Raw genomic sequence first — 10556 nt, 5'->3', positions numbered from 1 at the left:
CGCTGGAATAACTTCAACAAATTCTCCACATGTCATTCTTCATCACTTGATTTAGCAATCATATCATCAACATAAACTTCGATCTCTTTATGCATCATATCATGAAAAAGAGTGGTCATAGCTCTCTGGTATGTTGCACTAGCATTCTTTAAACCGAAGGGCATCACTCGATAATAGAGTCTTCCCCAAGGTGTAATGAATATGGTCTTCTCCATATCTTTGGGTTCCATCTTGATCTGATTATAATCGGAAAATCTATCCATAAACGAAAAGACTTTGAATTTAGTTGTATTGTCTACTAACATATCAATATGTGGCAGAGGAAAGTCATCTTTCGGACTAGATTTATTCAAATCTCTATAATAAACACACATATAGACTTTCCATCCTTCTTAGGAACAGGCACAATATTTTCCACCCATTGAGGATACTCAGAGGTAACAAGGAAACCAATATCAATTTGCTTCTACACTTCCTCCTTAATCTTCACTACCATATCAGGGTGAGTTCTTCTCAACCTCTGCTTGACCAGCGGGCATTCTAGCTTCAAAGGTAATTTATGCTCCACAATCTCAGAATCCAAACCTGGAATATCTTGATAGGACCAGGCAAACACATTAAAATACTCTCGAAGAAGATCAATCAACGCCTTCTTATCTTCTGGACACAATTGAGACCCAATCTTGACTTCCTTCACATCATCATTGAAACCCAAGTTGACTAATTCGATCTGCTCTTCAAACGGATGAATGGCTTTTTCCTCGTTCTCAAGAAAATAGGATAACTCATCAGATACTTCTTCACCATCATTCTCTTCCTCAGCTTCAAACACAGGGAAATCAAAGTTTGGAGAGGGAGTAGGATCATTACATTCAATGGGTTTAAGAACCAACGTGCATAATGATTTGATATTTTGATTTTAGAGAAGTAGAGTGCGAATAAATATTATGCAGATGGAAATATTTTTATTCATTTATGTTTTTTTTTGTGGTTACCCTTTTTCACAAAAAGCAAAAAGTGAAAATAAACATCATAGATGTGGATGAATAAAATTGTATTTTTATTGATGATAATAAAGAAATGCCCAACAATGTTTCACTTCTCCCTTATGCATAGGAGAAGGATTTTCTTGAAATAATTAAAAAAAATTACTTCGAACGGTGCATATCAACATGAACGTCAACAACAACCCAATTGTTATAAGTCTGGCTGTGCGTTACAAAGTTGTCACAAACTTCGTCTTCATCATTGTCCTCAATAATGGCAGCTGAGTGTTAATCATCCTTGTGAATGAACCATCCACTATGAAAAACTTCTTGCGTAGCCTTGACACTAGCGTTGAATGTCCCTTGCTGAAATCCTAGCCCTGCTCTATTCTTATTCTCAATGACTTCCACAACGCGACCCCATCTGTCGGTGCTACCAGTGTGAACAATCTCTTTGGCATCCTTTAGAGAAGACATGGGTGCCCCAACCTTCTTTAATTCATCATCAATGGACAAAGCATGGAACAACGTTCCAACTTCTTCCTCAGCATCTACATAAGTAAAGGATGAAAAATGGCTTACCAACAATGCTTTCTCTCCACCCATAACGACAAGATTGTTGTTCTTCACAAATTTCAGCTTCTGGTGTATAGTAGATGTCACAGCGCCAGCTTCATGGATCCGAGGCCTTCCCAACAAACACCTATAGGTTGAGTAAATATCCATTACCTGAAAAGTAATTTGAAAATCACTTGTACCTAACTTAATCATAAGGTCCACTTCTTCAATGGCGGTTTTTCGAGAACCATCAAACGCTTTAACAATCATGCCACTGTACCCCAATGGGGCGCCTTGATAGGAAAGTCTTGCTAGAGTCGACTTCGGAAAAAAAATTAATGACGAACCTGTGTCAACCAACACATTGGACAAAGCGTCCTCCTTGCAATTCATTGAAATAAGAAGTGCCAAATTGTGATTCCTACCTTCCTCGGGAAGTTCTTCATCATAAAAGCTCAGATTGTTACAGGAAGTAATATTGGCAACAATGTGGTCAAACTGATCCATAGTAACATCGTGTTCCACATAAGCTTATTCCAATACCCTCTGCAAGGCTTCTCTGTGTGCCTTGGAATTCATCAACAATGACAACACGAAAATCTTTGACGACGTTTGAAGCAATTGCTCCACAATGTTGAATTCGCTTCTTTTAATCAGGCGTAACACCTCATCATCATCATCATTAGTCTTAAACTTACTGGATTCACCAAACTTATACGTTGGAGCACTAATCAGATCAACTGCAGGAATCTCTGCCTTTTCCCCCACGGAAACATCTTCAACAACTTGAGGAAAAACTGGACTGAACACACGGCCGCTACAGGTCACCTTTACTACATCCGTAATACTCACCGCTACATCTGCAATTGGGAGAGGAACCTCTTGACCCTTTTCAATCATGGTGGCATTATACTTGTATGGCACAACTTTATCGAACTCATAGGGGACATGGCCCGCTAACCGTATAACCAACGATGATACCGATCTATTTTCTTTCTTGCTGCTGCTACCAAATTGAATAATAACCCGCTCAGGGGTTTTGAATACTGGAACGATGACGTTCACATCATCTCCCATATACCTTGACCATTGCACCTGAATAACATTATCATCCATCAACCTTTGAATATCTCTTTTAACAATTACACACCCACGAGGGTTAACACTGCAAATGACACAACCATCATGGCCATGTTCACAATGGCTTACCAGGCACAAATCTTTGTGAACTCCACCAAGGACCTACGGATACGGCGCACATCAAATACCCTGAAATTCCCAGGACAGCCGCCTACCATTATCACAAAAGCGTTGCCACGAGCAGGCAACGAGTTGGATTTAACATTCGGCGCTCTGTCCTCAAAAGACACCATACCACTCTTGACTATATTCTAAACTTCATACTTCAGGGAATAACAATTCTCAATATCATGTCCAGGAGCTCCCTTGTGAAAAGCACAATGTAAGTCTGGTTTGAACCACCATGGCAGTGGCTCAAGAATTTGAGGAGGGTTCCTTGGTTGGTTAAGATTCTTAATGACCAAGGATGGGTACAACTCTACATACATCATAGGAATAGGTTCAAAGGAGACCTTCTTCCTCTCGAAGTTTTGATGATGATTGTTGTTATTGTTGTAGTTGGTATATCGTTTCGGTTTATGTTGATGTTGTTATTGCTGAATAGGATATGATTGATTGGTTAAATTATTGGTAAAGACTGGAATTACTGATGACACTTGATGTTGATGTTGACGGTACTGATAATTCTTCCTTACATGAGGCCTCCTCTGCCTCTCTGTTGATACTGCATTAGGTTCTCCTTGCTTTTTTTAGAGAAGCTCCCACCGTACTTCTTACTTGTTGACGCTTCATCTTTGGATAAACCTCCCTCATTGACTCCTTCTTCCAATCTCATCCCCATGTTTACCATCTCGGTAAAATCATTAGGGGCACCTGCGATCATTCATTCATAGTAAAATGAACTCAGCGTCTTCAAGAAAATCTTAGTCATCTCCTTTTCCTCTAGAGACGGACTAATATGAGCAACCAACTCCCTCCATCTTTGAGCATATTCTTTGAATGTGTCTTTGTCTTTCTGAGACATTGACCTCAACTGATCTTTGTCTGGCGCCATATCAACATTGTACTTATATTGTTTGACAAAGGCCTCTCCCAAGTCATTAAAAGTACGAACACTAGCACTGTCCAGACCCATATACCATCTGAGGGTAGCTCTAGTCAGACTATCTTGGAAATAGTAAATAAGCAGCTGGTCATTGTCAGTTTGAGTAGACATCTTTCTAGCATACATGATAAGATGACTCAACAGACAAGTATTCCCCTTGTACTTTTCGAAGTATGGGACCTTGAACTTCACCAGAATTTGGACATTAGGTACTAGACACTGCTCGACAACATTCTTACCAAATAGATCCTTCCCTCTTAGAGTCTTCAATTCCTTGCGCAGCTCAAGAAACTGATCCTTCATCTCATCCATCTTTTCATAAACATATGGACCTTCAGATGGCTTAGAGTGGTAAATGGTGTCCTCGACATGAGACGGAGTATGAACAATAGGAGGAGGCACTAACAGGACCATACTAGATGTCAACACCGAAGAAAATGTTGCGCATACCCTTCAAGCACAAAATTTGGTGGCATTCCCCATAGGAACCCAGTAGGCATGGCAGGAACAGACTGGCTAGCTACCACTGGCATAGATGATGCAGAAATCTCTGAGATGACAGTCCACTAAGGAGGAGGAGTTGCAGGAGGTGGAGACTGTTGGTTCTGAGCAACTATCACAGACTCTATCAAGGTTGCGAATCTGGAAATTTCATCCTTCAGCTCTTTGTTCTCTTGTTCAAGGTGCTCCATTCTCTTCAGTCGATTAGCTCGGGTGTTATAAGGATGAGTCAGCTTGACTGATAGACAAAAGAAGAATTAATAAGACACCTGGCGGAAGGAACTTGTTATGCAAATGATGCATGAAATGCAATATTTTTGATTATTTTTAATTTCAACGAACATATGAAGTCTTATTTGCAAATATTTTCAATTAATAATAACAATAATCAATAATTACAATTCAATTAACCATAAAATCTCTTTTTATTCATAAAATTTGGAAGGATTACACTGAGTACAATTTGAGAAACCAAAATACAAATACAAGAGAAAAGTAAACTATCATCCTAAGGATCCCTAGCGACTGTATCAGATGATCTGGCCACGGGAGCATACTTCCTTTGGATGCGTCGAATTTTCGACTCAAAGGATATCTTCATCTGAGCCTTCTCGAGGACAAGCTGATCAACAATCTTCTTCCAAGCACCGGAAGGCTGAGGCATACTAGAGGAAAATAAATCCTCCGGTTCTCTCTGTCTCTTCATTGCACGATCCTCAAGAATCTCAATAAATACATCTTTGTCTTTTGACTCAAGTTGTAACTCCTCATGCTTTCGGTTCAAATCAGGGAACCACTCTTCCCATAAATCTCTCTCTTGCTTCATCTTGGAAAGCGCGTCTTCCAACTCCTCTATATCTTGGTTAGGGAGAGTTGATGGCTCAGCCACAACCATAGACATAGGTATCTCACAAGCGTACGACATCTTGAGGTCCAAAGCTCTCTTCTTCACCCAAATGGTGTAAGCTTCCAAAGTTACACAGTTGCATGGACCACGCTCGGATCTTCCTTTCCTATGCACATTGTGCCAAGCACGTACCATTCTACTCTTCATAAGTTTGGGATCTTTACCCTCTTGATAAAATAGACCCTCTAACTGAACATTATTAGGCTTATCTCTCAAGGGAAACCCAAATTGACGACGGGCCAATGCTGGATTGTAGTTGATTCCTCCTTGCTTACCAATGAGAGGCACGCTAGAGAACTCACCACAACTATCAATAATGTCCAAGCTACCAAATATAGAATCATACCAAACAATATCATCATTAGTGAGAGACATAAGTCTTTGGGACCACCTGTCATACCCCAATTTCGTCCGGGCATATTTAAATTTTGATAACATTGATTTCATCTTGCATCATATGCATAACATGACATACATTCCATCATGAATAACACCTAAAATGTCAGTCAAAATGAATCTATTGAAAATACAGACAAATCGGTTAAATTGCTTCTCAAGAATTTAACCGGTGCAAAATTATTTCAGAATTTGAGGAAAGACTATATTTTTTAATAAGTATGTTTTGTCCTGACAATTTTAGTGTGACCGGTTTAATTTTCCGAACAAATTTGCACTCGGTTTCTATTTTTAATGGATCAATATTTTTGGTTAGTTAGTTAATTAAAGTAGTTAAAATTTATTTAAATAAAATGTTAATTAGTTTTTTTATTAATGTTTTTATGTCCTTAAGAGAATAATAAGTGTATTAAAATAAATAAATAATATATTTTAGCATTGGATTCTCCTTGGATTGGCCAGCTAGCACCTAACACGTCTCACTCATAAAATCTCCCACAAAATCTCTCAAAATCTCTCTCGCCACCTCACACGCGTCCTTCTCTCTTATTATCCCTCACGTCTCTCCATCAAATCAAAAAAAAATCCACCTCACTCTCTCTCTCAAATCTGAAAAATCTCACGCTACATCCTTACCTTCACTCTCCTTCTCCACTCACTCACAAACCAAAAACCCATCATTCTCCACCGTCAACCCTCCGTCTCCTCCGCCTTCTTCCATCAACCTTCGCAAACCCTCACACCCTTTATTCACCGGGGCACCCTAACATAACTCGCCTTCATCAAACCACCACGAAACGCCACCCTTCATCACCTTTTCGTCACCACCACCATAACCCCCAAATCTCCACTCTCCGTTCATCACCGCACCTCATCGCCATCTTCAACAACTCCATCTCTCTCACCATACAAATCGACCACCACCGTAAGAACCACAACCCAACCACCCTTCGACCAGATCCATAAATCACCTCCGTCGCCGTCCCTCCGTAACCCGAGATTCTTTTCCGATCTGTACACATTGAGAGCTTGAGTCGCGGTCTGAAGTGTATCAGTCTCCATTGCAATACCCAATTGATGACTTTCTTGGCCAACTTAAAGGTCGTACACCAACTGTTTTGATAAGGAGGTCAAGTTATTTGGTACCGCTCGGTGCTCTTTACAACCCAAAAGCAAGAAGTCTAAGAATGAATAATCTGTTTGTTTTCTTCATGGTCTTTGGACTGGTGAACAAAGAAGTCAAGCGGTAGCCTGAAAGAGACGGTGTCGCGGCTCATCTTCAAAGAGCTTAAGGTAAAGATTCGATTCGATACTGCTTCAATATTACTGAACTGGGACACGATAAGGCTGGTGGATAATTACTATCTTTAATTAAGAATTTTCTCATCATTAGTGAATATCATCCTGTACATTTGAAGCATAATAGCCGCATCCTACATGTTAATGTAACAATGTTATATGTTTGGAAGAACATTTTCTGGGATTTTGGTTTTGCATAAGGACTGCTTTTGGGTACTGTTGTGAAAAGTTCATATTTTGGTTATTGCTGCCGTCCAGATTCCTGTTTGCTTGGTTTGTTCGTGTTTAGACCTGAATATTATGATATTAGGGTTGTAATACTGATTGAAATAAATTTATGTCGGAGCTGGCATTATCTTATTTTACTGTGATGTTGTGTGAGTCCAATTTTTATCAACGAATTCGATATTTGGTATGTCGCTATGTCGTTACAAGTTCTACACATTAATTCGGTATTTTCACCGCGTTTCGGTCTTTATGTACGACACTGTGATTCTATGGTCGCTATATATAAACCGGTTTCGAACACATTGTAATTTTTGGATTTGATCGTTTTGTATTCGTTTTGGGTCGTATATCCCAGTTTTATGTTCCAAATCAAACTAATGGATTGATTAATGTTTTTTTAATAATATAGTTTTAATCATTTTTAATCAATTTAATCATTTGATTATCTTAACTTTAATTAGACAATTATGATAATTATTAAGTTTGTTTGAAATGATTAAATCAAAAGTTTTAATTGATTTTGTTAAACAAATTTTGATTAGGTTTCTTTTCCACCATATTTTCATAAAAACAAATTCAATTTCAATTCATCATAAATCCAAACCAATTTCAAAAAGCACAAACCACAATTCTCGATTCAAACATCGAGCCCATTTCAAAACACCCTTGTAAGCCGATTGCTCTTCGCATCGCCATCAACCTCACATAGCTTACTCTTGGGCTTTCTTACAATGAAACCTACTTGGTTATTGATTAATCGAGTAGATGAAATAATACACTAAATAAAATTCATTTCATTCATAAACACAAATTCAAATCACTTTTCAAACCATTCAATTTCAAAAGAATTTTTCTTTTAAACATAAACTTGGGATGAAAAGGAGATAGGAAGCGTACGCTTCACTATTTCTCAAGCACTTGAATAATTGGCGTACGCCATATTGCTCAAGTTCTTGTCACCCGATTAAATCTTAACTCACACAATTTCAAATCACTTTTCAAAATCAAATATAATTTCCAAATTCAAATTATTCAAACCATAACACTTCAAATCATAATATTTCAAATCATTTCTACAAATCCCAAATCCTTTTAATTCCATATTTCAGATGAAAAGAGGATAGGAGGCGTACGCCTCACTATCTTTCGATTATTCGAATAATTGGCGTACGCCACATTGCTCGAATCTTCGTCATCAATTCAAAACCACAATCGAATAAACTCAAATAATCTTTTATACCAAACACAATTTCACAAAAGCAAACTTTACAACTTAAACTTCAATAGAGAATGGGAGGCGTACGCCTCACCATTCCTTGATTATTTGAATAATTGGTGTACGACACATTGCTCAAATCATCTTTCGACCAAACCTACCAATTCAAATACAAACTATTTTCGCAAATCACATACAAACATCTAAACATTTTTTTATAATTCAAACCTCGGATGATAAAAGATGGGAGGCGTTCGCCTAGCCATCTCTCGATTATTTGGATAATTGGCGTACGCCATATTGCACAAATTATCGACTTCCGAATAAACCACGTTAAATAAACTTGGATAAGGGAATAGGTGGCGTACGCCTCATTATTCCTTGAATAAGCAAGTAGGGGGCGTACGCCTTACTACCGTGCGTATTCAACATCCACAAACAAACTTTCAAAATAATTCAAACGAAAAGGGAATAGAAGGCGTTCGCCTTATTATTCCTCGAAAGAATTGAACGATTGGTGTACACCATATTGCTTAATCTTTCGTCGTTCTCCAAAAACATTCACAAACAAACTTTCAAAATAATTCAAACGAAAAGGGAATAGAAGGCGTTCACCTTATTATTCCTCGAAAGAATTGAACGATTGGTGTACACCATATTGCTCAATCTTTCGTCGTTCTCCAAAAACATCTCAAACAAATTAAACCTAACTTCTCGCCCTCGAGCGATCGAAACAAACCAAACCAAAACACTCAAACACATCAAATCAACTCGTCACCCCCGCGTGACCAAGACCTTTTCAAAAGAACACTGTCAATCCTTTCTAATGCGCCCAACAAACCAGTGCTAGAGCCTCCACCGAGAGTAGACAAGCCAGTGTTTAGTCGTTAGAACGCCGACCTACACAATCGTTCTCAAAACAAAACACACCAAATATTCGTAGTAGCCCGAACTACGAATGCTCTGATTTCCTTATTGCACCATAAGGATACGTAGGCAGGAGATTGATGTATCTTCGCGAGCACACTAATAAAAGACCTCCCCATTTCCCCTCCTAAGGTCTTCATCCACATCTATCATCAATTCTAATCACTCGAAGCAAGCAAGTAACAGTCAATTAACAGTCAAATAGAAAAATCAGACTAAAAGGTTCCCGTTGAGTACAACGGACATGAGGGGTGCTAATACCTTTCCCTTGCGTAATCGACTCCCGAACCCGAATATGGTTGCGACGACCATTATTCTTATTTCTAAAGGTTTTCTCGATATTTTCCTATTCCTTCATTAGGAATAAATAAAGTTCGGCGGCGACTCTATTTCGAACAACATTTTTTCCGCGTCCTATCGCGAGGGATCACATTTTTGAGGTGCGACACCACCGTAGACATCGTCGGTTGTCCACGAAAGCAGGCGTTTGAGGCAAGTGCGAAATAAACCACTTGTACATAAGAGGAACACAATACACAGTAGTCCCACCACTTTTAGAATTCCTTAAGTGCAAAGAGAAATAGATGTTGCCTAACAGAGTCGGAATAGGATTTCCAATTAAGAAAATTCTAACGGCATTAACATCAACAAAATCGTCAATGTTAGGGAACAAAGCCAAGCCACAAATAAGCAATACTAAGATAGCTTCAAAAGCATCCATGCTACTGGCTTGAGCAAAAACAATAGCTCTACCAATGAGAAACTTAAAAGTCAACCCAAGAATCCATCGTTTCTTCACCAAATGAGCATCAATCTCAAATTTCTTCAGATGAAGAGCTTCAACTATGACAGGAGATATCGAGATCTCCTTCAATCCACTGAAAGGTACCTTGTCAGATATGGGTATACCCAAGAGATGAGCATACTCCTCCAACATGGGTACAACCTGATAGTCTGGAAAAGTGAAGTACCGATAAAGAGGGTCATATAACTAAACCAAAACATTCATAAGTCCTTCAACCACATTAATAGATAATACAAACAAGAGCTTCCCATGACGTTTCTTGAAGTCCAAAGGATCTAATACAAAGGATGACAACTTCCTCAACTCTTCCAAATCAGGACATCTGAAACTATACTTCTTAGTGTTCATTCGAACATAATCCATGGTCTGAAAATATTTGCAAACAAGAACATAGTTTCCTTCAAATTTATTTTCTACGATGAATGATATGATGCGCATGTATGCATGAATGCAACAATCACACACAAGTCAAACAAAGGTCAAGGTATGGATTAAGTCTTCATCAAGATCAATCATCCATTTTGGTGGATTATGGTTTTCACCTTATC

The sequence above is a fragment of the Lathyrus oleraceus genome, chromosome 3 (assembly GCF_024323335.1).
Source record: "Lathyrus oleraceus cultivar Zhongwan6 chromosome 3, CAAS_Psat_ZW6_1.0, whole genome shotgun sequence".
Lineage (NCBI taxonomy): Eukaryota > Viridiplantae > Streptophyta > Magnoliopsida > Fabales > Fabaceae > Lathyrus > Lathyrus oleraceus.
This window is presented reverse-complemented; position numbering follows the sequence as displayed.